The sequence below is a fragment of the Phyllobates terribilis genome, unplaced genomic scaffold, assembly GCF_046119375.1.
Source record: "Phyllobates terribilis strain yellow unplaced genomic scaffold, ASM4611937v1 Scaffold_729__1_contigs__length_748246, whole genome shotgun sequence".
In the NCBI taxonomy this organism is placed as follows: domain Eukaryota; kingdom Metazoa; phylum Chordata; class Amphibia; order Anura; family Dendrobatidae; genus Phyllobates; species Phyllobates terribilis.
In genome coordinates, this window is record NW_027363489.1 from 171,380 (window position 1) to 196,425 (window position 25,046).

The following is a 25,046-nucleotide window of genomic DNA, read 5'->3' on the forward strand; positions in this document are numbered from 1 at the left end:
CAGCAAGCCGAAAAGTGCAGGCATGTGAGGGATCTAGAGGTTGACAGCATGTCTTCTTAACGGGAGTCCAGGTGGCCATCTCCACAAATGGACTTTTCAGAATCCTTGGGTGGCACCGTAGTCGGAAACCAATTCTGGTTATCGCTTCTCGGCCTTTTGGCTAAGATCAAGTGTAGTATCTGTTCTTATCAGTTTAATATCTGATACGTCCCCTATCTGGGGACCATATATTAAATGGATTTTTAGAACAGGGAGATGGAAAAAGAGCTTGCTCTGTCCACTCCACGCATTGACCTGGTATTGCAGTATCTCCAGGACCGGTGCACCCCTTCTTTAATGCAGTTTCTAAAATCAGAAAGAATTGAATTCAATGCTTTTTGTTCATTTTGCTTGTTTGTCGGATTTTGGGATGGACTCTTTGGCTTTGCTTTTCTTCTCCTCATTGGATTTTTCATGTTAAAAGTTGCAGAAGCCAGATGACAAGCTCATTTTGGTTCAACTTCAGCAACTGTGCATTGCATTGCCATGTAATGTAATGTAATGCAATGCTATCTATCTAGCTCTCCCTCTATACTTCCTTTTGGATAAACAGACATATTAGGCAAGCATTTTGGAGCTTTCACCTAAATAACTACAGGTGGTGAGATAAGCTGCACAATATAATTGACCTTTCAGTATATTGTTGCACACACACCATCTATTTAGCAAATGCCCTTGTTATCAACAGCAGCCTTTTAAACTCACCTGAGCTAACAGGTATGTGAGCTGGTTACTCTGCTGCGCTTAAAATTTCTTTTTTGGTTTGCTACAATGCCTTTTCTGAAACGTTGTCTCCCTCTGCTGGAACACTGACTTCTTTCATTTAATGCCTGCAGACTATAAAAGAGAAACCAACCCAAAAAGTTTGGTTGATTAGTCTGTGGCATTCTTTTAAACTGTTGCTTATGGCGGTCTCTGTGAGCTTCTCAGTGACATTCAGCCATCCAGGTATCCCGCCTGCAGTAGACGGAATGTGGCAATGGAACGCTGGCTGCGCGTGTCATAATAGGCTCTGAGCCTTTATATACCTGCGCACAGCAGCAGCCACCTTCAGTCTGCTGCTGGACAGCCAGCAGCAGCAGCAGCAGGAGAGGTAATTAATCAGCAACCCTCCTGCTAAGGGTAGACAGCTGCTCGTTCCACCCCCCCCCCGCCTTAATTGGTTCTCCTCCCTTCCAACGGTGTTGAGGCGGGTGGGAACAGCCGGGGGTTGAGGGTACTGTGCTAAAAGAGGTGGAGTTATGCAGATCTAAAACGCGTGGATTGCAGCAGCAGCAAGCCGAAAAGTGCAGGCATGTGAGGGATCTAGAGGTTGACAGCATGTCTTCTTAACGGGAGTCCAGGTGGCCATCTCCACAAATGGACTTTTCAGAATCCTTGGGTGGCACCGTAGTCGGAAACCAATTCTGGTAATCGCTTCTCGGCCTTTTGGCTAAGATCAAGTGTAGTATCTGTTCTTATCAGTTTAATATCTGATACGTCCCCTATCTGGGGACCATATATTAAATGGATTTTTAGAACAGGGAGATGGAAAAAGAGCTTGCTCTGTCCACTCCACGCATTGACCTGGTATTGCAGTATCTCCAGGACCGGTGCACCCCTTCTTTAATGCAGTTTCTAAAATCAGAAAGAATTGAATTCAATGCTTTTTGTTCATTTTGCTTGTTTGTCGGATTTTGGGATGGACTCTTTTGCTTTGCTTTTCTTCTCCTCATTGGATTTTTCATTTTAAAAGTTGCAGAAGCCAGATGACAAGCTCATTTTGGTTCAACTTCAGCAACTGTGCATTGCATTGCCATGTAATGTAATGTAATGCAATGCTATCTATCTAGCTCTCCCTCTATACTTCCTTTTGGATAAACAGACATATTAGGCAAGCATTTTGGAGCTTTCACCTAAATAACTACAGGTGGTGAGATAAGCTGCACAATATAATTGACCTTTCAGTATATTGTTGCACACACACCATCTATTTAGCAAATGCCCTTGTTATCAACAGCAGCCTTTTAAACTCACCTGAGCTAACAGGTATGTGAGCTGGTTACTCTGCTGCGCTTAAAATTTCTTTTTTGGTTTGCTACAATGCCTTTTCTGAAACGTTGTCTCCCTCTGCTGGAACACTGACTTCTTTCATTTAATGCCTGCAGACTATAAAAGAGAAACCAACCCAAAAAGTTTGGTTGATTAGTCTGTGGCATTCTTTTAAACTGTTGCTTATGGCGGTCTCTGTGAGCTTCTCAGTGACATTCAGCCATCCAGGTATCCCGCCTGCAGTAGACGGAATGTGGCAATGGAACGCTGGCTGCGCGTGTCATAATAGGCTCTGAGCCTTTATATACCTGCGCACAGCAGCAGCAACCTTCAGTCTGCTGCTGGACAGCCAGCAGCAGCAGCAGCAGGAGAGGTAATTAATCAGCAACCCTCCTGCTAAGGGTAGACAGCTGCTCGTTCCACCCCCCCCCCCGCCTTAATTGGTTCTCCTCCCTTCCAACGGTGTTGAGGCGGGTGGGAACAGCCGGGGGTTGAGGGTACTGTGCTAAAAGAGGTGGAGTTATGCAGATCTAAAACGCGTGGATTGCAGCAGCAGCAAGCCGAAAAGTGCAGGCATGTGAGGGATCTAGAGGTTGACAGCATGTCTTCTTAACGGGAGTCCAGGTGGCCATCTCCACAAATGGACTTTTCAGAATCCTTGGGTGGCACCGTAGTCGGAAACCAATTCTGGTTATCGCTTCTCGGCCTTTTGGCTAAGATCAAGTGTAGTATCTTTTGAAAAGGCAGTTTTGTCCTTGGGCTGCCCTAGTAAATTGATGCATATTACACACTGGTTTGGTGCACTTGTTAGTACGCCAGGTGGCTCATAGAGTTATCTGATGGAAAACATGGCCCTCCAGGATCGAAGTCACTAGGCTGGGTAAGTGTGAGGGCTTTGGAGCAATGTGCCCCAGGAGTAGGCGCCCTGGTGGGAGTCCAAGCTTACTGGGACTGGGAACCCCAGAAAGACTTGGCTTCGTAGCACGCCGCACCTTTGCCAATCATACTTTCTGAGCAACCCCCCCTATTCCTGGCCTCCGGGCTAGGAAGGGGAATTTTTATAAACCCGGTCGGAGGTCCGGTCAGCTTTGGGCTGAGAAACCAACACAGGCTCCAGCTCCACTAGGGTGGCAGCCTAGATGGAAGCTGGGAGCACGAAAACGGCTCTTCTCCGGCTTCGGCTAGGGAGAGCATCGGAGATCCCTGACCCTCGCTGTGGCCTTCTGGCTCGGAGGGATGGGGATGGTTTATTGGGGACCCTCTCCTCCGGGAAGGGTCCACATGAATCCTCGCCTCGTGCGCTGTTTTGGTGTGACTTCGGTCACATTTTTCAGTGCCTTGGATGCAGCTTCAATCAAAAAATCTGTTCTTATCAGTTTAATATCTGATACGTCCCCTATCTGGGGACCATATATTAAATGGATTTTTAGAACAGGGAGATGGAAAAAGAGCTTGCTCTGTCCACTCCACGCATTGACCTGGTATTGCAGTATCTCCAGGACCGGTGCACCCCTTCTTTAATGCAGTTTCTAAAATCAGAAAGAATTGAATTCAATGCTTTTTGTTCATTTTGCTTGTTTGTCGGATTTTGGGATGGACTCTTTGGCTTTGCTTTTCTTCTCCTCATTGGATTTTTCATGTTAAAAGTTGCAGAAGCCAGATGACAAGCTCATTTTGGTTCAACTTCAGCAACTGTGCATTGCATTGCCATGTAATGTAATGTAATGCAATGCTATCTATCTAGCTCTCCCTCTATACTTCCTTTTGGATAAACAGACATATTAGGCAAGCATTTTGGAGCTTTCACCTAAATAACTACAGGTGGTGAGATAAGCTGCACAATATAATTGACCTTTCAGTATATTGTTGCACACACACCATCTATTTAGCAAATGCCCTTGTTATCAACAGCAGCCTTTTAAACTCACCTGAGCTAACAGGTATGTGAGCTGGTTACTCTGCTGCGCTTAAAATTTCTTTTTTGGTTTGCTACAATGCCTTTTCTGAAACGTTGTCTCCCGCTGCTGGAACACTGACTTCTTTCATTTAATGCCTGCAGACTATAAAAGAGAAACCAACCCAAAAAGTTTGGTTGATTAGTCTGTGGCATTCTTTTAAACTGTTGCTTATGGCGGTCTCTGTGAGCTTCTCAGTGACATTCAGCCATCCAGGTATCCCGCCTGCAGTAGACGGAATGTGGCAATGGAACGCTGGCTGCGCGTGTCATAATAGGCTCTGAGCCTTTATATACCTGCGCACAGCAGCAGCCACCTTCAGTCTGCTGCTGGACAGCCAGCAGCAGCAGCAGCAGGAGAGGTAATTAATCAGCAACCCTCCTGCTAAGGGTAGACAGCTGCTCGTTCCACCCCACCCCCGCCTTAATTGGTTCTCCTCCCTTCCAACGGTGTTGAGGCGGGTGGGAACAGCTGGGGGTTGAGGGTACTGTGCTAAAAGAGGTGGAGTTATGCAGATCTAAAACGCGTGGATTGCAGCAGCAGCAAGCCGAAAAGTGCAGGCATGTGAGGGATCTAGAGGTTGACAGCATGTCTTCTTAACGGGAGTCCAGGTGGCCATCTCCACAAATGGACTTTTCAGAATCCTTGGGTGGCACCGTAGTCGGAAACCAATTCTGGTAATCGCTTCTCGGCCTTTTGGCTAAGATCAAGTGTAGTATCTGTTCTTATCAGTTTAATATCTGATACGTCCCCTATCTGGGGACCATATATTAAATGGATTTTTAGAACAGGGAGATGGAAAAAGAGCTTGCTCTGTCCACTCCACGCATTGACCTGGTATTGCAGTATCTCCAGGACCGGTGCACCCCTTCTTTAATGCAGTTTCTAAAATCAGAAAGAATTGAATTCAATGCTTTTTCTTCATTTTGCTTGTTTGTCGGATTTTGGGATGGACTCTTTTGCTTTGCTTTTCTTCTCCTCATTGGATTTTTCATGTTAAAAGTTGCAGAAGCCAGATGACAAGCTCATTTTGGTTCAACTTCAGCAACTGTGCATTGCATTGCCATGTAATGTAATGTAATGCAATGCTATCTATCTAGCTCTCCCTCTATACTTCCTTTTGGATAAACAGACATATTAGGCAAGCATTTTGGAGCTTTCACCTAAATAACTACAGGTGGTGAGATAAGCTGCACAATATAATTGACCTTTCAGTATATTGTTGCACACACACCATCTATTTAGCAAATGCCCTTGTTATCAACAGCAGCCTTTTAAACTCGCCTGAGCTAACAGGTATGTGAGCTGGTTACTCTGCTGCGCTTAAAATTTCTTTTTTGGTTTGCTACAATGCCTTTTCTGAAACGTTGTCTCCCTCTGCTGGAACACTGACTTCTTTCATTTAATGCCTGCAGACTATAAAAGAGAAACCAACCCAAAAAGTTTGGTTGATTAGTCTGTGGCATTCTTTTAAACTGTTGCTTATGGCGGTCTCTGTGAGCTTCTCAGTGACATTCAGCCATCCAGGTATCCCGCCTGCAGTAGACGGAATGTGGCAATGGAACGCTGGCTGCGCGTGTCATAATAGGCTCTGAGCCTTTATATACCTGCGCACAGCAGCAGCCACCTTCAGTCTGCTGCTGGACAGCCAGCAGCAGCAGCAGCAGGAGAGGTAATTAATCAGCAACCCTCCTGCTAGGGGTAGACAGCTGCTCGTTCCACCCCCCCCCCCCCGCCTTAATTGGTTCTCCTCCCTTCCAACGGTGTTGAGGCGGGTGGGAACAGCCGGGGGTTGAGGGTACTGTGCTAAAAGAGGTGGAGTTATGCAGATCTAAAACGCGTGGATTGCAGCAGCAGCAAGCCGAAAAGTGCAGGCATGTGAGGGATCTAGAGGTTGACAGCATGTCTTCTTAACGGGAGTCCAGGTGGCCATCTCCACAAATGGACTTTTCAGAATCCTTGGGTGGCACCGTAGTCGGAAACCAATTCTGGTTATCGCTTCTCGGCCTTTTGGCTAAGATCAAGTGTAGTATCTTTTGAAAAGGCAGTTTTGTCCTTGGGCTGCCCTAGTAAATTGATGCATATTACACACTGGTTTGGTGCACTTGTTAGTACGCCAGGTGGCTCATAGAGTTATCTGATGGAAAACATGGCCCTCCAGGATCGAAGTCACTAGGCTGGGTAAGTGTGAGGGCTTTGGAGCAATGTGCCCCAGGAGTAGGCGCCCTGGTGGGAGTCCAAGCTTACTGGGACTGGGAACCCCAGAAAGACTTGGCTTCGTAGCACGCCGCACCTTTGCCAATCATACTTTCTGAGCAACCCCCCCTATTCCTGGCCTCCGGGCTAGGAAGGGGAATTTTTATAAACCCGGTCGGAGGTCCGGTCAGCTTTGGGCTGAGAAACCAACACAGGCTCCAGCTCCACTAGGGTGGCAGCCTAGATGGAAGCTGGGAGCACGAAAACGGCTCTTCTCCGGCTTCGGCTAGGGAGAGCATCGGAGATCCCTGACCCTCGCTGTGGCCTTCTGGCTCGGAGGGATGGGGATGGTTTATTGGGGACCCTCTCCTCCGGGAAGGGTCCACATGAATCCTCGCCTCGTGCGCTGTTTTGGTGTGACTTCGGTCACATTTTTCAGTGCCTTGGATGCAGCTTCAATCAAAAAATCTGTTCTTATCAGTTTAATATCTGATACGTCCCCTATCTGGGGACCATATATTAAATGGATTTTTAGAACAGGGAGATGGAAAAAGAGCTTGCTCTGTCCACTCCACGCATTGACCTGGTATTGCAGTATCTCCAGGACCGGTGCACCCCTTCTTTAATGCAGTTTCTAAAATCAGAAAGAATTGAATTCAATGCTTTTTGTTCATTTTGCTTGTTTGTCGGATTTTGGGATGGACTCTTTGGCTTTGCTTTTCTTCTCCTCATTGGATTTTTCATGTTAAAAGTTGCAGAAGCCAGATGACAAGCTCATTTTGGTTCAACTTCAGCAACTGTGCATTGCATTGCCATGTAATGTAATGTAATGCAATGCTATCTATCTAGCTCTCCCTCTATACTTCCTTTTGGATAAACAGACATATTAGGCAAGCATTTTGGAGCTTTCACCTAAATAACTACAGGTGGTGAGATAAGCTGCACAATATAATTGACCTTTCAGTATATTGTTGCACACACACCATCTATTTAGCAAATGCCCTTGTTATCAACAGCAGCCTTTTAAACTCACCTGAGCTAACAGGTATGTGAGCTGGTTACTCTGCTGCGCTTAAAATTTCTTTTTTGGTTTGCTACAATGCCTTTTCTGAAACGTTGTCTCCCGCTGCTGGAACACTGACTTCTTTCATTTAATGCCTGCAGACTATAAAAGAGAAACCAACCCAAAAAGTTTGGTTGATTAGTCTGTGGCATTCTTTTAAACTGTTGCTTATGGCGGTCTCTGTGAGCTTCTCAGTGACATTCAGCCATCCAGGTATCCCGCCTGCAGTAGACGGAATGTGGCAATGGAACGCTGGCTGCGCGTGTCATAATAGGCTCTGAGCCTTTATATACCTGCGCACAGCAGCAGCCACCTTCAGTCTGCTGCTGGACAGCCAGCAGCAGCAGCAGCAGGAGAGGTAATTAATCAGCAACCCTCCTGCTAAGGGTAGACAGCTGCTCGTTCCACCCCACCCCCGCCTTAATTGGTTCTCCTCCCTTCCAACGGTGTTGAGGCGGGTGGGAACAGCCGGGGGTTGAGGGTACTGTGCTAAAAGAGGTGGAGTTATGCAGATCTAAAACGCGTGGATTGCAGCAGCAGCAAGCCGAAAAGTGCAGGCATGTGAGGGATCTAGAGGTTGACAGCATGTCTTCTTAACGGGAGTCCAGGTGGCCATCTCCACAAATGGACTTTTCAGAATCCTTGGGTGGCACCGTAGTCGGAAACCAATTCTGGTAATCGCTTCTCGGCCTTTTGGCTAAGATCAAGTGTAGTATCTGTTCTTATCAGTTTAATATCTGATACGTCCCCTATCTGGGGACCATATTTTAAATGGATTTTTAGAACAGGGAGATGGAAAAAGAGCTTGCTCTGTCCACTCCACGCATTGACCTGGTATTGCAGTATCTCCAGGACCGGTGCACCCCTTCTTTAATGCAGTTTCTAAAATCAGAAAGAATTGAATTCAATGCTTTTTCTTCATTTTGCTTGTTTGTCGGATTTTGGGATGGACTCTTTTGCTTTGCTTTTCTTCTCCTCATTGGATTTTTCATGTTAAAAGTTGCAGAAGCCAGATGACAAGCTCATTTTGGTTCAACTTCAGCAACTGTGCATTGCATTGCCATGTAATGTAATGTAATGCAATGCTATCTATCTAGCTCTCCCTCTATACTTCCTTTTGGATAAACAGACATATTAGGCAAGCATTTTGGAGCTTTCACCTAAATAACTACAGGTGGTGAGATAAGCTGCACAATATAATTGACCTTTCAGTATATTGTTGCACACACACCATCTATTTAGCAAATGCCCTTGTTATCAACAGCAGCCTTTTAAACTCGCCTGAGCTAACAGGTATGTGAGCTGGTTACTCTGCTGCGCTTAAAATTTCTTTTTTGGTTTGCTACAATGCCTTTTCTGAAACGTTGTCTCCCTCTGCTGGAACACTGACTTCTTTCATTTAATGCCTGCAGACTATAAAAGAGAAACCAACCCAAAAAGTTTGGTTGATTAGTCTGTGGCATTCTTTTAAACTGTTGCTTATGGCGGTCTCTGTGAGCTTCTCAGTGACATTCAGCCATCCAGGTATCCCGCCTGCAGTAGACGGAATGTGGCAATGGAACGCTGGCTGCGCGTGTCATAATAGGCTCTGAGCCTTTATATACCTGCGCACAGCAGCAGCCACCTTCAGTCTGCTGCTGGACAGCCAGCAGCAGCAGCAGCAGGAGAGGTAATTAATCAGCAACCCTCCTGCTAAGGGTAGACAGCTGCTCGTTCCACCCCCCCCCCCCGCCTTAATTGGTTCTCCTCCCTTCCAACGGTGTTGAGGCGGGTGGGAACAGCCGGGGGTTGAGGGTACTGTGCTAAAAGAGGTGGAGTTATGCAGATCTAAAACGCGTGGATTGCAGCAGCAGCAAGCCGAAAAGTGCAGGCATGTGAGGGATCTAGAGGTTGACAGCATGTCTTCTTAACGGGAGTCCAGGTGGCCATCTCCACAAATGGACTTTTCAGAATCCTTGGGTGGCACCGTAGTCGGAAACCAATTCTGGTTATCGCTTCTCGGCCTTTTGGCTAAGATCAAGTGTAGTATCTGTTCTTATCAGTTTAATATCTGATACGTCCCCTATCTGGGGACCATATATTAAATGGATTTTTAGAACAGGGAGATGGAAAAAGAGCTTGCTCTGTCCACTCCACGCATTGACCTGGTATTGCAGTATCTCCAGGACCGGTGCACCCCTTCTTTAATGCAGTTTCTAAAATCAGAAAGAATTGAATTCAATGCTTTTTGTTCATTTTGCTTGTTTGTCGGATTTTGGGATGGACTCTTTGGCTTTGCTTTTCTTCTCCTCATTGGATTTTTCATGTTAAAAGTTGCAGAAGCCAGATGACAAGCTCATTTTGGTTCAACTTCAGCAACTGTGCATTGCATTGCCATGTAATGTAATGTAATGCAATGCTATCTATCTAGCTCTCCCTCTATACTTCCTTTTGGATAAACAGACATATTAGGCAAGCATTTTGGAGCTTTCACCTAAATAACTACAGGTGGTGAGATAAGCTGCACAATATAATTGACCTTTCAGTATATTGTTGCACACACACCATTTATTTAGCAAATGCCCTTGTTATCAACAGCAGCCTTTTAAACTCACCTGAGCTAACAGGTATGTGAGCTGGTTACTCTGCTGCGCTTAAAATTTCTTTTTTGGTTTGCTACAATGCCTTTTCTGAAACGTTGTCTCCCTCTGCTGGAACACTGACTTCTTTCATTTAATGCCTGCAGACTATAAAAGAGCAACCAACCCAAAAAGTTTGGTTGATTATTCTGTGGCATTCTTTTAAACTGTTGCTTATGGCGGTCTCTGTGAGCTTCTCAGTGACATTCAGCCATCCAGGTATCCCGCCTGCAGTAGACGGAATGTGGCAATGGAACGCTGGCTGCGCGTGTCATAATAGGCTCTGAGCCTTTATATACCTGCGCACAGCAGCAGCCACCTTCAGTCTGCTGCTGGACAGCCAGCAGCAGCAGCAGCAGGAGAGGTAATTAATCAGCAACCCTCCTGCTAAGGGTAGACAGCTGCTCGTTCCACCCCCCCCCCCCGCCTTAATTGGTTCTCCTCCCTTCCAACGGTGTTGAGGCGGGTGGGAACAGCCGGGGGTTGAGGGTACTATGCTAAAAGAGGTGGAGTTATGCAGATCTAAAACGCGTGGATTGCAGCAGCAGCAAGCCGAAAAGTGCAGGCATGTGAGGGATCTAGAGGTTGACAGCATGTCTTCTTAACGGGAGTCCAGGTGGCCATCTCCACAAATGGACTTTTCAGAATCCTTGGGTGGCACCGTAGTCGGAAACCAATTCTGGTTATCGCTTCTCGGCCTTTTGGCTAAGATCAAGTGTAGTATCTGTTCTTATCAGTTTAATATCTGATACGTCCCCTATCTGGGGACCATATATTAAATGGATTTTTAGAACAGGGAGATGGAAAAAGAGCTTGCTCTGTCCACTCCACGCATTGACCTGGTATTGCAGTATCTCCAGGACCGGTGCACCCCTTCTTTAATGCAGTTTCTAAAATCAGAAAGAATTGAATTCAATGCTTTTTGTTCATTTTGCTTGTTTGTCGGATTTTGGGATGGACTCTTTGGCTTTGCTTTTCTTCTCCTCATTGGATTTTTCATGTTAAAAGTTGCAGAAGCCAGATGACAAGCTCATTTTGGTTCAACTTCAGCAACTGTGCATTGCATTGCCATGTAATGTAATGTAATACAATGCTATCTATCTAGCTCTCCCTCTATACTTCCTTTTGGATAAACAGACATATTAGGCAAGCATTTTGGAGCTTTCACCTAAATAACTACAGGTGGTGAGATAAGCTGCACAATATAATTGACCTTTCAGTATATTGTTGCACACACACCATCTATTTAGCAAATGCCCTTGTTATCAACAGCAGCCTTTTAAACTCACCTGAGCTAACAGGTATGTGAGCTGGTTACTCTGCTGCGCTTAAAATTTCTTTTTTGGTTTGCTACAATGCCTTTTCTGAAACGTTGTCTCCCTCTGCTGGAACACTGACTTATTTCATTTAATGCCTGCAGACTATAAAAGAGAAACCAACCCAAAAAGTTTGGTTGATTAGTCTGTGGCATTCTTTTAAACTGTTGCTTATGGCGGTCTCTGTGAGCTTCTCAGTGACATTCAGCCATCCAGGTATCCCGCCTGCAGTAGACGGAATGTGGCAATGGAACGCTGGCTGCGCGTGTCATAATAGGCTCTGAGCCTTTATATACCTGCGCACAGCAGCAGCCACCTTCAGTCTGCTGCTGGACAGCCAGCAGCAGCAGCAGCAGGAGAGGTAATTAATCAGCAACCCTCCTGCTAAGGGTAGACAGCTGCTCGTTCCACCCCCCCCCCCCGCCTTAATTGGTTCTCCTCCCTTCCAACGGTGTTGAGGCGGGTGGGAACAGCCGGGGGTTGAGGGTACTGTGCTAAAAGAGGTGGAGTTATGCAGATCTAAAACGCGTGGATTGCAGCAGCAGCAAGCCGAAAAGTGCAGGCATGTGAGGGATCTAGAGGTTGACAGCATGTCTTCTTAACGGGAGTCCAGGTGGCCATCTCCACAAATGGACTTTTCAGAATCCTTGGGTGGCACCGTAGTCGGAAACCAATTCTGGTTATCGCTTCTCGGCCTTTTGGCTAAGATCAAGTGTAGTATCTGTTCTTATCAGTTTAATATCTGATACGTCCCCTATCTGGGGACCATATATTAAATGGATTTTTAGAACAGGGAGATGGAAAAAGAGCTTGCTCTGTCCACTCCACGCATTGACCTGGTATTGCAGTATCTCCAGGACCGGTGCACCCCTTCTTTAATGCAGTTTCTAAAATCAGAAAGAATTGAATTCAATGCTTTTTGTTCATTTTGCTTGTTTGTCGGATTTTGGGATGGACTCTTTGGCTTTGCTTTTCTTCTCCTCATTGGATTTTTCATGTTAAAAGTTGCAGAAGCCAGATGACAAGCTCATTTTGGTTCAACTTCAGCAACTGTGCATTGCATTGCCATGTAATGTAATGTAATGCAATGCTATCTATCTAGCTCTCCCTCTATACTTCCTTTTGGATAAACAGACATATTAGGCAAGCATTTTGGAGCTTTCACCTAAATAACTACAGGTGGTGAGATAAGCTGCACAATATAATTGACCTTTCAGTATATTGTTGCACACACACCATCTATTTAGCAAATGCCCTTGTTATCAACAGCAGCCTTTTAAACTCACCTGAGCTAACAGGTATGTGAGCTGGTTACTCTGCTGCGCTTAAAATTTCTTTTTTGGTTTGCTACAATGCCTTTTCTGAAACGTTGTCTCCCTCTGCTGGAACACTGACTTCTTTCATTTAATGCCTGCAGACTATAAAAGAGAAACCAACCCAAAAAGTTTGGTTGATTAGTCTGTGGCATTCTTTTAAACTGTTGCTTATGGCGGTCTCTGTGAGCTTCTCAGTGACATTCAGCCATCCAGGTATCCCGCCTGCAGTAGACGGAATGTGGCAATGGAACGCTGGCTGCGCGTGTCATAATAGGCTCTGAGCCTTTATATACCTGCGCACAGCAGCAGCCACCTTCAGTCTGCTGCTGGACAGCCAGCAGCAGCAGCAGCAGGAGAGGTAATTAATCAGCAACCCTCCTGCTAAGGGTAGACAGCTGCTCGTTCCACCCCCCCCCCGCCTTAATTGGTTCTCCTCCCTTCCAACGGTGTTGAGGCGGGTGGGAACAGCCGGGGGTTGAGGGTACTGTGCTAAAAGAGGTGGAGTTATGCAGATCTAAAATGCGTGGATTGCAGCAGCAGCAAGCCGAAAAGTGCAGGCATGTGAGGGATCTAGAGGTTGACAGCATGTCTTCTTAACGGGAGTCCAGGTGGCCATCTCCACAAATGGACTTTTCAGAATCCTTGGGTGGCACCGTAGTCGGAAACCAATTCTGGTTATCGCTTCTCGGCCTTTTGGCTAAGATCAAGTGTAGTATCTGTTCTTATCAGTTTAATATCTGATACGTCCCCTATCTGGGGACCATATATTAAATGGATTTTTAGAACAGGGAGATGGAAAAAGAGCTTGCTCTGTCCACTCCACGCATTGACCTGGTATTGCAGTATCTCTAGGACCGGTGCACCCCTTCTTTAATGCAGTTTCTAAAATCAGAAAGAATTGAATTCAATGCTTTTTGTTCATTTTGCTTGTTTGTCGGATTTTGGGATGGACTCTTTGGCTTTGCTTTTCTTCTCCTCATTGGATTTTTCATGTTAAAAGTTGCAGAAGCCAGATGACAAGCTCATTTTGGTTCAACTTCAGCAACTGTGCATTGCATTGCCATGTAATGTAATGTAATGCAATGCTATCTATCTAGCTCTCCCTCTATACTTCCTTTTGGATAAACAGACATATTAGGCAAGCATTTTGGAGCTTTCACCTAAATAACTACAGGTGGTGAGATAAGCTGCACAATATAATTGACCTTTCAGTATATTGTTGCACACACACCATCTATTTAGCAAATGCCCTTGTTATCAACAGCAGCCTTTTAAACTCACCTGAGCTAACAGGTATGTGAGCTGGTTACTCTGCTGCACTTAAAATTTCTTTTTTGGTTTGCTACAATGCCTTTTCTGAAACGTTGTCTCCCTCTGCTGGAACACTATAATAATAATAATAATAGTTTATTTTTATAGCGCCAACATATTCCGCAGCACTTTACAAATTTTAGGGGGGACTTATACAGACAATACAGAATAAGCATATCTCATATCGAACGGAGTGAGGGCCCTGCTCGCGAGCTTACAGTCTATGAGGAAGTGGGGGAGACACAAAAGGTAAAAAGTACATATATTGTATAATGCAGCCTTGATATACTGAATAGGATAAATAATAATACATGGACTGGTCGCCAGCCAGTATGTGTACAGTCCTGACAGAGGCTTTTATGTGCATGGTTGGTTTGAACCCGAAGTTGAAGAAGATTTTAATATGGGGGAAAGCTGGGATGGACAGAGTGTGTTTAGGTGATACGCCAGTCTAAAGAAATGTGTTTTTAGGGTTCGCTTGAAACTGTGGGTATTGGGAATTAATCGAACTGTCCTGGGTAATGCATTCCAGAGAATTGGCGCAGCACGCGAGAAATCTTGGAGACGGGAGTGGGAAGTTCGGATTATGGAGGATTTTAGTTTCAAGTCATTTGCAGAACGGAGGGCACGTGTAGGGTGGTAGACTGAGACAAGGGAGGAGATGTAGGGGGGTACTGAAGCATGGAGCGCTTTGTGGGTAAGCGTGATAAGTTTAAAACGAACTCTATATTGGATGGGCAACCAATGCAATGACTGGCACAGGGAAGAGGCATCTGAGTAGCGGTTGGCGAGGAATATGATCCTGGCTGCTGCGTTCAGGACGGATTGGAGAGGGGAGAGTTTAGTAAGAGGGAGACCGATTAGTAGAGCGTTGCAATAGTCAAGACGAGAATGAATAAGAGCGACAGTAAGAGTTTTTGCCGAGTCAAAGGTGAGAAAAGTCCTGATTCTTGAGATGTTTTTGAGGTGTAGATGACATGAACGAGCGAGTGATTTGATGTGAGGAGTGAAAGAAAGATCTGAATCAAAAATGACCCCAAGACAGCGGGCTTGTAGCTGGGGAGTAATGGTTGAGCCACAAACGGAGATGGCAATATCGGGCACAGGTAGATTAATGGAGGGAGGAAAGACGAGTAGTTCAGTTTTTGACAGATTCAGTTTTAGGTAGAGGGAGGACATAGTGTTAGACACAGCAGAAAGACAATCACTGGTCTTTTGTAGTAATGCAGGGGTGATGTCCGGAGCAGCGGTGTATAATTGGGTGTCATCAGCATAGAGATGGTACTGAAAACCGAATCTACTGATTGTTTGTCCAATAGGAGCGGTGTATAAGGAGAAAAGAAGGGGGCCTAGGACTGATCCTTGAGGAACCCCGACAGTAAGAGGAAGTAGGGAGGAGGAGGAGCCGGCAAAAGACACAGAGAAGGAGCGGTCAGAGAGATAAGAGGAGAACCAGGAGAGAACCGTGTCCTTGAGGCCAATAGTGCGGAGCATAGTGAGGAGGAGCTGGTGATCCACAGTGTCAAATGCTGCAGAGAGATCCAGGAGAATCAGCAGGGAGTAGTGACCATTAGATTTAGCTGTTAGTAGATCATTAGAGACTTTAGTGAGGGCAGTTTCAGTAGAATGTAAAGAGCGGAAACCAGATTGTAAAGGGTCAAGAAGAGAGTTGTCTGAGAGATAGCGGATTAGACGGGAGTGGACCAGGCGTTCCAGGAGTTTAGAGATAAAGGGAAGATTGGAAACAGGTCTGTAGTTGGCCTTGCAGTTCTGGTCGAGGGATGGTTTTTTAAGTAATGGTTGTATGCTGGCGTGTTTAAAAGAAGAGGGAAAGATACCAGATGAGAGGGAAAGGTTGAAAATTTTAGTTAGGTGAGAGGTGACAGCTGGAGCAAGGGACTGAAGGAGATGTGAGGGAATAGGGTCGCTGGTGCAGGTGGTAGGGCGAGAAGATGCAAGGAGCCTGATCACTTCATCTTCCGTGACTGGTTCGAAGTCAGAAAATGAGCAAGATACAATGTGGCGGGGGGGAGCATGCATAACATTTGGGGATTGGGAGAAAATTTCCTGTCGGATATGGTCAATTTTTTCTTTGAAATAGTTAGCCAGATCGTCAGCGCTGAGGTCGGTGGTCGGGGCCTGTGCTGTTTGATTGAGGAGAGAATGAAACGTGTCAAAGAGTCGTTTAGGATTATTGGAAAGTGAGATGATGAGGTTGTTAAAGTAGGTTTGTTTGGAGAGGTGAAGGGCAGAGTTATATGTTTTCAGCATAAATTTATAGTGGAGGAAATCTTCGGGCAGATTTGATTTTCTCCACAGCCGTTCAGCGCACCTGGAGTACCTCTGGAGAAGACGTGTTTGAGGCGTGTGCCAGGGTTGTCGCCGTCTATGCCGAATTGTTCTTTGTGTAGGAGGTGCGGCTTCATCCAGGGCGCATAGCATTATTTTGTTATAATGCTTCAATGCAGATTCGGGACATGAGAGGGAGGAGATTGGGGCCAATGATGATTGCAACCTTTTTATAAATTTCTGGGTGTTAATGGCGCGTAAATTTCTATAAGTGTGGACGGTGGGAGTGTCTTGAGTAAAGTCACAGTTCTTGACAGAGAATGAAAGAAGATTATGGTCAGAGAGTGGAAGGGGAGAGTTAGTAAAGTCATGTACTGAGCAAAGCCGGGAGAAGATCAGGTCCAATGTGTTCCCGTCCTCATGTGTAGGAGAATTAGCAAGCTGTGAAAGGCCGAAGGAGGAGGTTAATGATAAAAGATGCGTGGCAGATGGGGAAAGAGGATCGCCAATTGGGATGTTAAAGTCTCCCATGATTATCGTGGGGATGTCGCAGGATAGAAAATTTGTAAGCCAGGCAGCAAAGTGATCCAGGAATTGACGGGGGGGACCTGGGGGGCGATAGACAACCGCCACTCGCAGGGAGAAGGGCCGGTAGAGTCTGACTGTGTGGGCCTCAAAGGACGGGAAGATAAGGGAGGGTACAGGGGGGATAACCTGAAAAGTACATTTTGTTGAAAAAAGCAGACCAACACCTCCACCTGATCTGTTGTCAGGTCGCGGGGTATGAGAGAAATGTAGGCCACCATAGGAGAGAGCTGCAGCGGCGGTGGTGTCCGACTGCTGGATCCAGGTTTCAGTGAGAGCCAGAAGGTTGAGGGAATTAGAGAGGAAAAAGTCATGGATGTAAGAGAGTTTATTACAAGCTGAGCGTGCATTCCAAAGGGCACAGTTGAATGAGACAGAAGATATGCAGGGAATATTAATGAGATTAGCAGGGTTTCTGAATGTAACAGGGAAAGAGTTAGTGTTATTATTACTGGAGGGTCCTGGGTTGGGAGAAATATCACCTGCGACTAATAGAAGGAAGATACAGAGAGTGAGCAGATGATTGAGTGATTTGTGAGAGCGTTTCCTGCGTTGTATGGTGGGAATGAATGGATCTGCGTGGTATAACATTGTGAAGAGAGCATGACAACTGTACATAGGAGAAGAGAGGAGTGAGGGATTAATATGGATGAAGTGTGCCGCATTTGTGGGTGAACGGTGAATGTGGATGATTGTAGCAACCAGAGTATAAATGGCACAGATACAAATGGTGAATACTGTTTGCCAAAAAGATGACCTGGAAGCAAGTTTGTTTAATTGTCTTGCATGTCTTACCTGTCTCCTGCCCTGTCCAACTGCCATTTTCTAACTGCCAGGGCACTTTGCTAAATTATGGCACTTCGATAAAGTATGCATAAATGCTATATGCATAAATGCCCCCGCATAAATGCCTCCCCTTAACTAAGTCTCAATATATAGGGACGTATCTGCTTAGATCTGCACAGATTTAACTCATTAACAATCAATCACTAGCTTAAAAGACAACAGGAGACCATAAAGTGCAGGGAAAAAAAAAAAAAAAAAAAACAGACTAGTAAACTCGGCATGGATCATAAACTCTTAAAGTAAGTGTGATGACCTTTAAGTATCATGGAATAAAAAAGCTAGAGGAGTGAAAAATATATACCAGAAATTGATAGGCTGCAGAGCATTGCATGGAGATATAATGAAGTTTTCAGGACAGATCACACAAGCAGTGAAAAATATATACCAGAAATTGATAGGCTGCAGAGCATTGCATGGAGATATAATGCAGTTTTCAGGACAGATCACACAAGCAGTGAAAAATATATACCAGAAATTGATAGGCTGCAGAGCATTGCATGGAGATATAATGCAGTTTTCAGGACAGATCACACAAGCAGTGAAAAATATATACCAGAAATTGATAGGCTGCAGAGGATTGCATGGAGATATAATGCAGTTTTCAGGACAGATCACACAAGCAGTGAAAAATATATACCAGAAATTGATAGGCTGCAGAGCATTGCATGGAGATATAATGCAGTTTTCAGGACAGATCACACAAGCAGTGAAAAATATATACCAGAAATTGATAGGCTGCATTTCATTTAATGCCTGCAGACTATAAAAGAGAAACCAACCCAAAAAGTTTGGTTGATTAGTCTGTGGCATTCTTTTAAACTGTTGCTTATGGCGGTCTCTGTGAGCTTCTCAGTGACATTCAGCCATCCAGGTATCCCGCCTGCAGTAGACGGAATGTGGCAATGGAACGCTGGCTGCGCGTGTCATAATAGGCTCTGAGCCTTTATATACCTGCGCACAGCAGCAGCCACCTTCAGTCTGCTGCTGGACAGCCAGCAGCAGCAGCAGCAGGAGAGGTAATTAATCAGCAACCCTCCTGCTAAGGGTAGACAGCTGCTCGTTCCACCCCCCCCCCGCCTTAATTGGTTCTCCTCCCTTCCAACGGTGTTGAGGCGGGTGGGAACAGCCGGGGGTTGAGGGTACTGTGCTAAAAGAGGTGGAGTTATGCAGATCTAAAACGCGTGGATTGCAGCAGCAGCAAGCCGAAAAGTGCAGGCATGTGAGGGATCTAGAGGTTGACAGCATGTCTTCTTAACGGGAGTCCAGGTGGCCATCTCCACAAATGGACTTTTCAGAATCCTTGGGTGGCACCGTAGTCGGAAACCAATTCTGGTTATCGCTTCTCGGCCTTTTGGCTAAGATCAAGTGTAGTATCTGTTCTTATCAGTTTAATATCTGATACGTCCCCTATCTGGGGACCATATATTAAATGGATTTTTAGAACAGGGAGATGGAAAAAGAGCTTGCTCTGTCCACTCCACGCATTGACCTGGTATTGCAGTATCTCCAGGACCGGTGCACCCCTTCTTTAATGCAGTTTCTAAAATCAGAAAGAATTGAATTCAATGCTTTTTGTTCATTTTGCTTGTTTGTCGGATTTTGGGATGGACTCTTTGGCTTTGCTTTTCTTCTCCTCATTGGATTTTTCATGTTAAAAGTTGCAGAAGCCAGATGACAAGCTCATTTTGGTTCAACTTCAGCAACTGTGCATTGCATTGCCATGTAATGTAATGTAATGCAATGCTATCTTTCTAGCTCTCCCTCTATACTTCCTTTTGGATAAACAGACATATTAGGCAAGCATTTTGGAGCTTTCACCTAAATAACTACAGGTGGTGAGATAAGCTGCACAATATAATTGACCTTTCAGTATATTGTTGCACACACACCATCTATTTAGCAAATGCCCTTGTTATCAACAGCAGCCTTTTAAACTCACCTGAGCTAACAGGTATGTGAGCTGGTTACTCTGCTGCGCTTAAAATTTCTTTTTTGGTTTGCTACAATGCCTTTTCTGAAACGTTGTCTCCCTCTGCTGGAACACTGACTTCTTTCATTTAATGCCTGCAGACTATAAAAGAGAAACCAACCCAAAAAGTTTGGTTGATTAGTCTGTGGCATTCTTTTAAACTGTTGCTTATGGCGGTCTCTGTGAGCTTCTCAGTGACATTCAGCCATCCAGGTATCCCGCCTGCAGTAGACGGAATGTGGCAATGGAACGTTGGCTGCGCGTGTCATAATAGGCTCTGAGCCTTTATATACCTGCGCACAGCAGCAGCCACCTTCAGTCTGCTGCTGGACAGCCAGCAGAAGCAGCAGCAGGAGAGGTAATTAATCAGCAACCCTCCTGCTAAGGGTAGACAGCTGCTCGTTCCACCCCCCCCCCCGCCTTAATTGGTTCTCCTCCCTTCCAACGGTGTTGAGGCGGGTGGGAACAGCCGGGGGTTGAGGGTACTGTGCTAAAAGAGGTGGAGTTATGCAGATCTAAAATGCGTGGATTGCAGCAGCAGCAAGCCGAAAAGTGCAGGCATGTGAGGGATCTAGAGGTTGACAGCATGTCTTCTTAACGGGAGTCCAGGTGGCCATCTCCACAAATGGACTTTTCAGAATCCTTGGGTGGCACCGTAGTTGGAAACCAATTCTGGTTATCGCTTCTCGGCCTTTTGGCTAAGATCAAGTGTAGTATCTGTTCTTATCAGTTTAATATCTGATACGTCCCCTATCTGGGGACCATATATTAAATGGATTTTTAGAACAGGGAGATGGAAAAAGAGCTTGCTCTGTCCACTCCACGCATTGACCTGGTATTGCAGTATCTCCAGGACCGGTGCACCCCTTCTTTAATGCAGTTTCTAAAATCAGAAAGAATTGAATTCAATGCTTTTTGTTCATTTTGCTTGTTTGTCGGATTTTGGGATGGACTCTTTGGCTTTGCTTTTCTTCTCCTCATTGGATTTTTCATGTTAAAAGTTGCAGAAGCCAGATGACAAGCTCATTTTGGTTCAACTTCAGCAACTGTGCATTGCATTGCCATGTAATGTAATGTAATGCAATGCTATCTATCTAGCTCTCCCTCTATACTTCCTTTTGGATAAACAGACATATTAGGCAAGCATTTTGGAGCTTTCACCTAAATAACTACAGGTGGTGAGATAAGCTGCACAATATAATTGACCTTTCAGTATATTGTTGCACACACACCATCTATTTAGCAAATGCCCTTGTTATCAACAGCAGCCTTTTAAACTCACCTGAGCTAACAGGTATGTGAGCTGGTTACTCTGCTGCGCTTAAAATTTCTTTTTTGGTTTGCTACAATGCCTTTTCTGAAACGTTGTCTCCCTCTGCTGGAACACTGACTTCTTTCATTTAATGCCTGCAGACTATAAAAGAGAAACCAACCCAAAAAGTTTGGTTGATTAGTCTGTGGCATTCTTTTAAACTGTTGCTTATGGCGGTCTCTGTGAGCTTCTCAGTGACATTCAGCCATCCAGGTATCCCGCCTGCAGTAGACGGAATGTGGCAATGGAACGCTGGCTGCGCGTGTCATAATAGGCTCTGAGCCTTTATATACCTGCGCACAGCAGCAGCCACCTTCAGTCTGCTGCTGGACAGCCAGCAGCAGCAGCAGCAGGAGAGGTAATTAATCAGCAACCCTCCTGCTAAGGGTAGACAGCTGCTCGTTCCACCCCCCCCCCGCCTTAATTGGTTCTCCTCCCTTCCAACGGTGTTGAGGCGGGTGGGAACAGCCGGGGGTTGAGGGTACTGTGCTAAAAGAGGTGGAGTTATGCAGATCTAAAACGCGTGGATTGCAGCAGCAGCAAGCCGAAAAGTGCAGGCATGTGAGGGATCTAGAGGTTGACAGCATGTCTTCTTAACGGGAGTCCAGGTGGCCATCTCCACAAATGGACTTTTCAGAATCCTTGGGTGGCACCGTAGTCGGAAACCAATTCTGGTTATCGCTTCTCGGCCTTTTGGCTAAGATCAAGTGTAGTATCTGTTCTTATCAGTTTAATATCTGATACGTCCCCTATCTGGGGACCATATATTAAATGGATTTTTAGAACAGGGAGATGGAAAAAGAGCTTGCTCTGTCCACTCCACGCATTGACCTGGTATTGCAGTATCTCCAGGACCGGTGCACCCCTTCTTTAATGCAGTTTCTAAAATCAGAAAGAATTGAATTCAATGCTTTTTGTTCATTTTGCTTGTTTGTCGGATTTTGGGATGGACTCTTTGGCTTTGCTTTTCTTCTCCTCATTGGATTTTTCATGTTAAAAGTTGCAGAAGCCAGATGACAAGCTCATTTTGGTTCAACTTCAGCAACTGTGCATTGCATTGCCATGTAATGTAATGTAATGCAATGCTATCTATCTAGCTCTCCCTCTATACTTCCTTTTGGATAAACAGACATATTAGGCAAGCATTTTGGAGCTTTCACCTAAATAACTACAGGTGGTGAGATAAGCTGCACAATATAATTGACCTTTCAGTATATTGTTGCACACACACCATCTATTTAGCAAATGCCCTTGTTATCAACAGCAGCCTTTTAAACTCACCTGAGCTAACAGGTATGTGAGCTGGTTACTCTGCTGCGCTTAAAATTTCTTTTTTGGTTTGCTACAATGCCTTTTCTGAAACGTTGTCTCCCTCTGCTGGAACACTGACTTCTTTCATTTAATGCCTGCAGACTATAAAAGAGAAACCAACCCAAAAAGTTTGGTTGATTAGTCTGTGGCATTCTTTTAAACTGTTGCTTATGGCGGTCTCTGTGAGCTTCTCAGTGACATTCAGCCATCCAGGTATCCCGCCTGCAGTAGACGGAATGTGGCAATGGAACGCTGGCTGCGCGTGTCATAATAGGCTCTGAGCCTTTATATACCTGCGCACAGCAGCAGCCACCTTCAGTCTGCTGCTGGACAGCCAGCAGCAGCAGCAGCAGGAGAGGTAATTAATCAGCAACCCTCCTGCTAAGGGTAGACAGCTGCTCGTTCCACCCCCCCCCGCCTTAATTGGTTCTCCTCCCTTCCAACGGTGTTGAGGCGGGTGGGAACAGCCGGGGGTTGAGGGTACTGTGCTAAAAGAGATGGAGTTATGCAGATCTAAAACGCGTGGATTGCAGCAGCAGCAAGCCGAAAAGTGCAGGCATGTGAGGGATCTAGAGGTTGACAGCATGTCTTCTTAACGGGAGTCCAGGTGGCCATCTCCACAAATGGACTTTTCAGAATCCTTGGGTGGCACCGTAGTCGGAAACCAATTCTGGTTATCGCTTCTCGGCCTTTTGGCTAAGATCAAGTGTAGTATCTGTTCTTATCAGTTTAATATCTGATACCTCCCCTATCTGGGGACCATATATTAAATGGATTTTTAGAACAGGGAGATGGAAAAAGAGCTTGCTCTGTCCACTCCACGCATTGACCTGGTATTGCAGTATCTCCAGGACCGGTGCACCCCTTCTTTAATGCAGTTTCTAAAATCAGAAAGAATTGAATTCAATGCTTTTTGTTCATTTTGCTTGTTTGTCGGATTTTGGGATGGACTCTTTGGCTTTGCTTTTCTTCTCCTCATTGGATTTTTCATGTTAAAAGTTGCAGAAGCCAGATGACAAGCTCATTTTGGTTCAACTTCAGCAACTGTGCATTGCATTGCCATGTAATGTAATGTAATGCAATGCTATCTATCTAGCTCTCCCTCTATACTTCCTTTTGGATAAACAGACATATTAGGCAAGCATTTTGGAGCTTTCACCTAAATAACTACAGGTGGTGAGATAAGCTGCACAATATAATTGACCTTTCAGTATATTGTTGCACACACACCATCTATTTAGCAAATGCCCTTGTTATCAACAGCAGCCTTTTAAACTCACCTGAGCTAACAGGTATGTGAGCTGGTTACTCTGCTGCGCTTAAAATTTCTTTTTTGGTTTGCTACAATGCCTTTTCTGAAACGTTGTCTCCCTCTGCTGGAACACTGACTTCTTTCATTTAATGCCTGCAGACTATAAAAGAGAAACCAACCCAAAAAGTTTGGTTGATTAGTCTGTGGCATTCTTTTAAACTGTTGCTTATGGCGGTCTCTGTGAGCTTCTCAGTGACATTCAGCCATCCAGGTATCCCGCCTGCAGTAGACGGAATGTGGCAATGGAACGCTGGCTGCGCGTGTCATAATAGGCTCTGAGCCTTTATATACCTGCGCACAGCAGCAGCCACCTTCAGTCTGCTGCTGGACAGCCAGCAGCAGCAGCAGCAGGAGAGGTAATTAATCAGCAACCCTCCTGCTAAGGGTAGACAGCTGCTCGTTCCACCCCCCCCCCCGCCTTAATTGGTTCTCCTCCCTTCCAACGGTGTTGAGGCGGGTGGGAACAGCCGGGGGTTGAGGGTACTGTGCTAAAAGAGGTGGAGTTATGCAGATCTAAAACGCGTGGATTGCAGCAGCAGCAAGCCGAAAAGTGCAGGCATGTGAGGGATCTAGAGGTTGACAGCATGTCTTCTTAACGGGAGTCCAGGTGGCCATCTCCACAAATGGACTTTTCAGAATCCTTGGGTGGCACCGTAGTCGGAAACCAATTCTGGTTATCGCTTCTCGGCCTTTTGGCTAAGATCAAGTGTAGTATCTGTTCTTATCAGTTTAATATCTGATACGTCCCCTATCTGGGGACCATATATTAAATGGATTTTTAGAACAGGGAGATGGAAAAAGAGCTTGCTCTGTCCACTCCACGCATTGACCTGGTATTGCAGTATCTCCAGGACCGGTGCACCCCTTCTTTAATGCAGTTTCTAAAATCAGAAAGAATTGAATTCAATGCTTTTTGTTCATTTTGCTTGTTTGTCGGATTTTGGGATGGACTCTTTGGCTTTGCTTTTCTTCTCCTCATTGGATTTTTCATGTTAAAAGTTGCAGAAGCCAGATGACAAGCTCATTTTGGTTCAACTTCAGCAACTGTGCATTGCATTGCCATGTAATGTAATGTAATGCAATGCTATCTATCTAGCTCTCCCTCTATACTTCCTTTTGGATAAACAGACATATTAGGCAAGCATTTTGGAGCTTTCACCTAAATAACTACAGGTGGTGAGATAAGCTGCACAATATAATTGACCTTTCAGTATATTGTTGCACACACACCATCTATTTAGCAAATGCCGTTGTTATCAACAGCAGCCTTTTAAACTCACCTGAGCTAACAGGTATGTGAGCTGGTTACTCTGCTGCGCTTAAAATTTCTTTTTTGGTTTGCTACAATGCCTTTTCTGAAACGTTGTCTCCCTCTGCTGGAACACTGACTTCTTTCATTTAATGCCTGCAGACTATAAAAGAGAAACCAACCCAAAAAGTTTGGTTGATTAGTCTGTGGCATTCTTTTAAACTGTTGCTTATGGCGGTCTCTGTGAGCTTCTCAGTGACATTCAGCCATCCAGGTATCCCGCCTGCAGTAGACGGAATGTGGCAATGGAACGCTGGCTGCGCGTGTC

The 25,046-nt window shown here is 45.3% G+C and overlaps 15 non-coding genes and 2 pseudogenes across 15 annotated transcripts; all 17 read left to right on the plus strand.

Annotated features, from left to right (window-relative positions):
* The first annotated feature begins 140 nt into the window (after positions 1 to 140).
* On the plus strand, positions 141 to 331 carry LOC141236915 (U2 spliceosomal RNA). The gene has a single exon (XR_012302484.1). It is a non-coding gene; the product is annotated as a U2 spliceosomal RNA (small nuclear RNA).
* A 1,120-nt stretch (positions 332 to 1,451) lies between these two features.
* Positions 1,452 to 1,642, plus strand: LOC141236916 (U2 spliceosomal RNA). Its single transcript, XR_012302485.1, has one exon. It is a non-coding gene; the product is annotated as a U2 spliceosomal RNA (small nuclear RNA).
* Positions 1,643 to 2,763: 1,121 nt separating this feature from the next.
* Positions 2,764 to 2,879, plus strand: LOC141236861 (U2 spliceosomal RNA; annotated as a pseudogene).
* A 524-nt stretch (positions 2,880 to 3,403) lies between these two features.
* On the plus strand, positions 3,404 to 3,585 carry LOC141237376 (U2 spliceosomal RNA). Its single transcript, XR_012302930.1, has one exon. It is a non-coding gene; the product is annotated as a U2 spliceosomal RNA (small nuclear RNA).
* Positions 3,586 to 4,705: 1,120 nt separating this feature from the next.
* LOC141236917 (U2 spliceosomal RNA) lies at positions 4,706 to 4,896 on the plus strand. Its single transcript, XR_012302486.1, has one exon. It is a non-coding gene; the product is annotated as a U2 spliceosomal RNA (small nuclear RNA).
* A 1,123-nt stretch (positions 4,897 to 6,019) lies between these two features.
* On the plus strand, positions 6,020 to 6,135 carry LOC141236862 (U2 spliceosomal RNA; annotated as a pseudogene).
* Positions 6,136 to 6,659: 524 nt separating this feature from the next.
* LOC141237377 (U2 spliceosomal RNA) lies at positions 6,660 to 6,841 on the plus strand. Its single transcript, XR_012302931.1, has one exon. It is a non-coding gene; the product is annotated as a U2 spliceosomal RNA (small nuclear RNA).
* Positions 6,842 to 7,961: 1,120 nt separating this feature from the next.
* On the plus strand, positions 7,962 to 8,152 carry LOC141237235 (U2 spliceosomal RNA). Its single transcript, XR_012302792.1, has one exon. It is a non-coding gene; the product is annotated as a U2 spliceosomal RNA (small nuclear RNA).
* Positions 8,153 to 9,274: 1,122 nt separating this feature from the next.
* On the plus strand, positions 9,275 to 9,465 carry LOC141236919 (U2 spliceosomal RNA). Its single transcript, XR_012302488.1, has one exon. It is a non-coding gene; the product is annotated as a U2 spliceosomal RNA (small nuclear RNA).
* A 1,122-nt stretch (positions 9,466 to 10,587) lies between these two features.
* LOC141236920 (U2 spliceosomal RNA) lies at positions 10,588 to 10,778 on the plus strand. The gene has a single exon (XR_012302489.1). It is a non-coding gene; the product is annotated as a U2 spliceosomal RNA (small nuclear RNA).
* A 1,122-nt stretch (positions 10,779 to 11,900) lies between these two features.
* LOC141236921 (U2 spliceosomal RNA) lies at positions 11,901 to 12,091 on the plus strand. Its single transcript, XR_012302490.1, has one exon. It is a non-coding gene; the product is annotated as a U2 spliceosomal RNA (small nuclear RNA).
* Positions 12,092 to 13,211: 1,120 nt separating this feature from the next.
* Positions 13,212 to 13,402, plus strand: LOC141237282 (U2 spliceosomal RNA). The gene has a single exon (XR_012302838.1). It is a non-coding gene; the product is annotated as a U2 spliceosomal RNA (small nuclear RNA).
* Positions 13,403 to 18,900: 5,498 nt separating this feature from the next.
* On the plus strand, positions 18,901 to 19,091 carry LOC141236922 (U2 spliceosomal RNA). Its single transcript, XR_012302491.1, has one exon. It is a non-coding gene; the product is annotated as a U2 spliceosomal RNA (small nuclear RNA).
* Positions 19,092 to 20,212: 1,121 nt separating this feature from the next.
* On the plus strand, positions 20,213 to 20,403 carry LOC141236924 (U2 spliceosomal RNA). The gene has a single exon (XR_012302492.1). It is a non-coding gene; the product is annotated as a U2 spliceosomal RNA (small nuclear RNA).
* A 1,120-nt stretch (positions 20,404 to 21,523) lies between these two features.
* LOC141236925 (U2 spliceosomal RNA) lies at positions 21,524 to 21,714 on the plus strand. The gene has a single exon (XR_012302493.1). It is a non-coding gene; the product is annotated as a U2 spliceosomal RNA (small nuclear RNA).
* Positions 21,715 to 22,833: 1,119 nt separating this feature from the next.
* LOC141237302 (U2 spliceosomal RNA) lies at positions 22,834 to 23,024 on the plus strand. The gene has a single exon (XR_012302859.1). It is a non-coding gene; the product is annotated as a U2 spliceosomal RNA (small nuclear RNA).
* Positions 23,025 to 24,145: 1,121 nt separating this feature from the next.
* Positions 24,146 to 24,336, plus strand: LOC141236926 (U2 spliceosomal RNA). Its single transcript, XR_012302494.1, has one exon. It is a non-coding gene; the product is annotated as a U2 spliceosomal RNA (small nuclear RNA).
* Positions 24,337 to 25,046: the final 710 nt, after the last annotated feature.